Genomic DNA, 7,634 nt, shown 5'->3' on the forward strand with positions numbered 1-7,634 from the left:
GAATGTCTAACTAGATAGAGGGAACCAACCATTGGCCTAATGAAGAGTTTATAAAGTCAATGCCTATAGGAATAAGAGAGAGACATGGAGATAGAGGAATTGAATGAAAGGGTTGGATAAGTTACCCAGGGAAATACTCCAGATGGTTAAGTATGTCCAGTGTTCTCATGCTGGTACCAAAGGTGGACACTTGGTCATGCAGACAGGTCAGATACTCAGATGTTATGTCAGAACAGGGCAATTTTGAGCTGTGAAAACAGTGCTCCTCTATTTTTTTCCAATTAGACAAAAGGATTGTTCCCAGCCCCTATGGTTTGGTTGAGTCTCTCAATGGGATTTAAGTGGAGAGTTGAAAAATGATAAGCTCAGGAGTGCTTCTGACACTCTCAGCAAGAATTATTTCATATAATGTGAACAAAGAAGCTAAATTAGAAAAAATTGCTCAAAGTAGTATGGAAAGTTTTATGAATTAGAAATAGAGTTGATAATTATCTAATTTTTAAAAAAGTATAATTTAAATACATTTCTATACATCTGTCTAACTTATCATCATCTTACTTTGAGGGAGTAAAAGAAAATAAGGCATCATTCTATGTATGTATATGTGGATTTTGCATAAATTATTATCATGAAATTTGCCTCTTAGTCAAAGAAAGCAAAATGTTCTACTAAATATGTTTAAGACTAAGATGTCATGCACTGTAGATTTTAGCTGATACTATCCCATAAATAAAAAATAACTTTCTATATTGGGCAGCATTTTCTAGTTACAATAAAAAAAAAATTCTTTTCATGGGTTGGAGCATTGGTTCAATGGTTAAGAGCACTGGTTGCTCCTGCAGAGGACCTGGGTTTGATTCCTAGCACTCACATGTCAGCTAATAACCATCCTAACTCCAGTTAGGGGATCTGACTCCCTCTTCTGATCTCCATGGGCATTATACCATATGGGTGCACTTACATATATGCAGGCAATACATTCATACACATAAAATAAAAATAATAAATTTTAAAAAATTCTTTTTGATTATTCCTCCTTAACAAGCTAAAGTAGCTGTGTAAACAGTAATTAGAATGCCAGTTTTCTCTGACTGCATCTTTAGTGGCGATAACACAGCTCCAAGAGACATGACAATGTTAAGAGGTGGGGCCTACTGACAAAGCAGCTCTGCCTAGGGAGGAGTAGGCCTGGGATAGATTTGGGATATTGCTGCACAGAGGTTCAGTGCTACTCTTTCATGTCTCTTAGGGCAGGAAAAGGGGGAACATATATAACAGAGGCCTATCTAAGGGGAAGAATGCCAATTCTTGAGAGTATCTTTCCTTAAACCTTACATGGGAAAATGAAGGGCAGGTATTTGGTTGCATTTCATTTTGTTTGTAAGGGCATGTACAAAGATTGTGCAGCTTAGCAGAAGTCCATTGGTAAGAACCTACAATAAAGACTGCTTTATGCGACAGAAGCCTTGTGTGGGTGGACCAGGAAGAAGCAAGCAGAACCTCTGTAGAATACTCTTGTAGCAGAGAGGTCAAGTATGCAACAGTCTATATGAGGAACATAGACTTGATGTTAAAGACAGAGAAAAGTACTGTACAAACATATCTACCATGTAAACTAACTGCATACTGAGAGCAAACATTGCTTGCTATCATTTAGCAATTTATACATTATCACATGATAGTTATAATTATACAGCATGTTTTGTACAATGCTAACCATCCAAGCTATAAACTAACATATTACATATAGACCAAAAGGGTTCCTGAGACATATTCATGTCTTTAATGATTTTATTTTTAATAACTTATTTACTTTTATTTTATGGGTGTGTTTTGCCTCCATGTATGTAAATGCACCCATATCATGCAATGCTCACAGAGGTCAGAAGAGGGTGTCCGATCCCCTGGAGCTGGAATTAAGGACAGTTGTTAGGCGCCATGTGGGTGCTGAGAACCAAAAGAAACCTGGTCCTCTGGAAGAGCAGCCAGTGTTCCTAACCACTGAGCCATCTCTCCAACCCCATGATTTTACTTTTAAATATAAATAAATAGAAATTTCCACAAATTAAACATTAAACTCACAAATATAAAAGGAAAAGAGCAATCAAGAGAAGGCGAGCTGTAGAAAAACAAGTTTAAAGTGTGGGTGAACTTTATCTTATTATGCCAAATTCTTCCTCTTTAAAGCTTGAATCCCAGCTTTAAGAACCAGCAACATATATGATACTAGAGTGCAAATCTCCTAAATACCATGATATTTACATATGCAAGTGCCCAGGATCCTTCAGTATCTATTTCTAATATATGATGTCCGTTGGCAAGGATTCTATCACAGTGTCTGATTCAGCATCAAGCTGAATGAACATGCTGTTAAATGAGTTTTGAGTAAGTTCTGAGGCCGAGGCAGCAGGATGACCATGAATTCAAGGCCAGCCTGGGCTAGAGTGAGGCTCTGTCCTAAAAAAAAAAAAAAATGAGAATGGCAGTCTCTGCAGCAACCAGGAATGTTCTTCTACCTTCCTGCCCAATCCACCTGACACATTGCCTCAGTGAGCCTCCTCAGGCCCTCATTGCATCCCTTCATGATTCTGTAGTGGCTGCTGGATAGCTACCTTATTATATAGCAGAGACCATCCTGAGTTAATCGTTCATATGCTTACACACGTCTGAGGTAGAACAGAGACCAAGTCTGAAGAACCTGGCTGCATCTCATCTGACAGTCCTTTCAGGATTAAGAAACAAAACAAACAAACAAAACCCCACTTTGTTTCTTAAAAGAAGAATGAAAAAGTTCTGACACCATGTATTTTAAAAAGCTATGTATATTTTGATCCAGTTTGCTAAATAAATGCATTTTCAAATTTCACCCTAAGAGCTCTTCATTCTTAACTTTTTAGTGCAGATAATTCCCCAAATCTAAATGATAAAATCATATCTATCATAGTTTGAGAACAACTACAATCTAGTTTTTCTCACATTTAACCTTGACTAATTCTCACATGGATTTCGGAAATATGAATAATATGTTCGTGCAATTCAGGCAAGGCACAGAAAATAGGTGTCATTATTTCTGTTCTAATGACAGATTTTGAGGTTAGGGTGACTCATGAACAGCTGAGCAGCCAGTCAGTAGGAGAAACCAAAATAGCACGGAAACGCCTCCATTCCCACCCCACGCTCAAACCTCGAGTGCACCCTTCTCAGATGGAGAGGAGCACTGCGCTCCTGAGTTAGAAGTGCTTCCTGCAAGCTAATGAGCTAGAGCGATCATGGGGAGGTTGAGGGGGAGGGAGCTGGAGCGATCATCGGGGAGGTTGGTGGGGGGCGTCTCTGAGCACAGCTCACTGGCAAGCAATCTGGCAGAAAGGGAAGGGAAGAGCTTGGAAATACGGGCCCCTTCAGAGCTGAACTCATGTCGTTTTCAGGAGTATGTTTCATTTACCTTGAGCTGAGTCATTTTCAGAAATCTCAGCCAACCACCTGAAGTAAATTTTTGGTTTGTTTTGTTTTTGCATCTGGCCAAAGTAACTCTGAAATGAAATCTATTTGGTATATCAAATGGGTTCACCTCAGCCTGTTTGACTCTGTGAAGGGGAAAATATTTTATTAGAGATGATTCTATGCACACAAGGAGAGTAGTGAAGTGTAGTTCCCCAGCAGGCTCTACACCTAAATTATTCTTCTGAAAATCATTTAAAATGGAATAGAGTAGATATCAGTCTTTGGCAGTGCACAGGAATTATTCTGCAGCTTCTTGTGGAACTTAATAATATTCTTAGACTATTTAAGGGACTTAAAGATAATTTTTTAATGTACTAAAAAATACTAACAGTCATCTTGTACCACAGTAAAATGACCTTGAGTGGAGGAATTAAGAATTATATTTGTAAAGTGTTTGATAAAGCTAAGATGCGATTTCCCATCAACCATCCAATTCAAATAATAATAGCGTCCAATACAAACATCAGCTTACAGTAACCAAGTCATTCCTTTTCCTACACCCCTATAGTTGGAGGCAGCACGTCTATCTTACTGAGGCTGCTTTCATAATTCCAATAGGCTGGGTTCTAAGACTCACTTTCAAACTGTTTTTCTCTCCACTGAGTCGTTTCCCTTGGTACTATAGTTCACAGCAACCCACACCTCACAAATATGAGGAAAGAACAGTCAGTAAAACCATTGCTTAGTTCACCAGTTTTCTTCACCATGACTGCTCACCCCACGCTCACATCTTTCACTAGCTCCTGCATCCGTACACCTGGATCCTACATGCATTTCTCTGTTGTGTTATTGGGTCCTGAAGTTCTCTTTATTATCACTAATTTCACTTCTCCCTGAATTTAATTAAGCCTCTAGAGCGGTTCCATCATTCTCAACATCCCGTCATTCCACTGCCTTTTAAAAAACAAACCTGAATACAAAGTAGGCAAGCCACTGGATATGAGGAAGGGAGCCTGTGAATAGAGAAACACTTCATTGACAAAAAGTAAACCAAGCACACTTAAACTCACATTTGGCCATAAAGAACAGCCTGAGTCTGATAGGAGGACCTCAGCCAAAACAGAAGGTTCTTGTGGTGAGACGGCTGATATGGTCAGGCTGGAAAAATCTCTCCACTCCTTTCTGTGGGGCACCTGAATTCTACAGTTTTGCAGATGGCAGGAGGTGCTGAATAAGGATTCCTTAGAGTTTTCTGTGTGCTGGTTACAGCCTGCGCAAATGGCATGTTTCTCAGGACATGATGCTTTCAATTCCTTGGGCAAACTCAGTTAAAATAGGGAGGGAATGTTTCTAAGGTAAACTTTTCTTTAGGAGTACTAGAAAAATGTGCCACTCTTCCAGCATAATGTAGCAGGTAGAGGTTGGATGGTTTCCAGGGGTTCCACAGGCTGTGTATTTGATATGTACAAGAGGAATCTTTCCAATCCATGTCCTTATCCTTTGGACTAACACAACAGAAAAAATTTATTTGACTTGTGAGTTTGTTTCAAAGCCCCTACGTCCACAGAGAATTTGAAAATAATTTATCTCTCTCTGGAAGCACATTGTGAATCCTGAGAAATTTGAATAATGATATTTTAAGCATGACTACAGTAAACCCTAACAAAACTGGTCAATCTGAAGTAGCTCCCCTGCAAGCAATTGTAGATATTTTTTTTCTAAGTTTTTGTTCATTTTGGAGACAGAGTCATACTGTGTAGATCACAATGGCTTGGAACTTATTACCCTGGCCCATCCTTGGTAGTGCTGGAACTATGGGTATGTATCATACCATCATACCCAACTTAAAAAATGATAGATCTTGCTGGGCATGGTGGTGCATGCCTTTAATCCCAGCACTGGGAGGCAGAGGCAGGGGATCTCTGTAAGTTCAAGGACAGCCTGGTCTACATAGTGAGTTCCAGGCCAGCTGGGACTTCAGGGAGACCCTGTCTCAAAGAGACTGAAAAAAAAAAAAAGTTAGAGCTTAGATACATTTTAGCTTCATATTTTTTCTTACACAGTTTACCTAATCTAAAGATCATCGAGACTAATATAGCACCAAGTGGGTTCTTCACAACTTCTAAAGGGGAGAATTTGATGTAACTATAGAAGACTCAAAAAGCGTTTATGCTAGATGGAAGCCAGACTTCAGCCTAAAGTATTCTCTCTTGAAAGAGAAAGCTGTCACTAACCAACCTCCAGAAATTCTTGCCCTGGCATCAACAAGCCATGATGAGAGGATGGATGTTCAGAGAGGTTCAGAGTAATCCAGAAGCACTCTAAAATTACACGCCAAATAACACACAGCACTTTCAAAAGAAACATGGCCAAGGTTTACTAAAACCTGACCCCGACTCTTCTTTCATTCTGACATTTTCCTTTGTTTTTTCTTTTCCCCACCAACTTCTTCTGAAAGAGTGTGCTATTACTTCTCCCATTCCATTCATCCCGCTCCCACAATGCCTCACTATTTTTCTTCATTCATTCAAGAAGTATTTGCCAAATCCTATTCTAAGTGCTGGAGGAAAGGGTAGTACAAAGAAAACAAAATCCATTGCCTCAAGAAGTTACTGGTCGAGTGAATGGTAAAAACTAGAGAACAAATAAGTAAACAAGATGAATTCAGATAGTGACGTAACAATTGGCTAATGGGATCGAAAGTAAGCAGAAGTCACTTTACATGGGATGGCATCTCTGAGGTGGTATAATTTGAGTTAACCCCAGAAAAATGAGCTCTATCTGGCCTTGAGGGCATTCAGAGAAGGTTATCCCAAGCAATACAAGCATCAAGTTCAAAAGCCTTGAGAGAAAAGTGGAGGATTGTTCTAGTTTGCCTTCAATTGCTGTGACAAAGCACTCTGTACCAACTTAAGGAGGAAACGTTTTATTGGGCTTACATCTCCCAAGCTACAGTTCATCACTGAGGGAGGCCAAGGTAGGAACTCGGGGCAGGAACCTGGAGGCAGAAGCAGGAGCACAGGCCACGGAGGAATGCTGTTTACTGACTTGCTCCCCTGGCCCCTGCTCAGTCTGCTTTCTTATATAATACAGGACAACCAGCCCAGGGGCAGCACTACTCATAGTGGGCTGGGCCCTCCCACATCACTCAACAAACAAGAAAATGTCTCACAGACATGGCCACAAGCCAGTCCAATGAAGGAAATTCCCTAATTGAAACTCCCTCAACCCAGGTGTGTCAAGTTGACAACTAAACTATCCAGTACAAGGACATTTGGAGAGAGTAAAGAAAAATGAATCAAACATAAAGAGGACAAGAGAGGTATCAAATGGAAGTAGAGAAATGTAGTCGTTGGATTTTCTAGACTATCATTAACTTTCAGATATTAAAAAAATCCAATGGGAACTAATAAAGTGTTTTAGTTAGGTGCTGTAACAATATAGTTAACTAGGTAGGTTAAACAGCAGAAATTGTTTCTCATAGTGCTGGAGGCTGATGAGTTCAAGATCAAGGTGCTAGCCAGTTCAGCCAGCTCCTGGAAAGAGCCTTCTTCCTGAGTGACAGGTGACCTCGTTCCTGTTGTATGGCTAGAGAAATCATCTCTCCTGTCTTTTCCTATAAGAAATCTGCTCTCATGACTTAATTGCCTCCCAAAGGCCACTTCTCCATTCGCGATAAGAGCTTCAACTTGTGAATTTGGGTTGGAAGAACACAAACGTTGGTTCACTCCAGCATTCAAAGCAATGGTTATGATGTTTTCACATAAGAGACCTGAAGCAAACATCTTTGGAGGACTAGAAGAGACACAGCTTAAGCTGATAGCAGAAGTACTCATGTGAGACCAAGGGCAGAGTTCCAATCTGGTGGATTCATCAGCCATACATGATTTTTTTTTTTAACTTGTGAATTTGGGTTGGAAGAACACAAACGTTGGTTCACTCCAGCATTCAAAGCAATGGTTATGATGTTTTCACATAAGAGACCTGAAGCAAACATCTTTGGAGGACTAGAAGAGACACAGCTTAAGCTGATAGCAGAAGTACTCATGTGAGACCAAGGGCAGAGTTCCAATCTGGTGGATTCATCAGCCATACATGATTTTTTTTTTTAATTAAAAGAAGCATTTCATTACAACAGCATTAACCTATTCAATAACATTTTTCCAGAGCTAAGATACATCTCTTTCAAAATT

Source organism: Nannospalax galili, unplaced genomic scaffold, assembly GCF_000622305.1.
Source record: "Nannospalax galili isolate Female #2095 unplaced genomic scaffold, S.galili_v1.0 scaffold140, whole genome shotgun sequence".
Lineage (NCBI taxonomy): Eukaryota > Metazoa > Chordata > Mammalia > Rodentia > Spalacidae > Nannospalax > Nannospalax galili.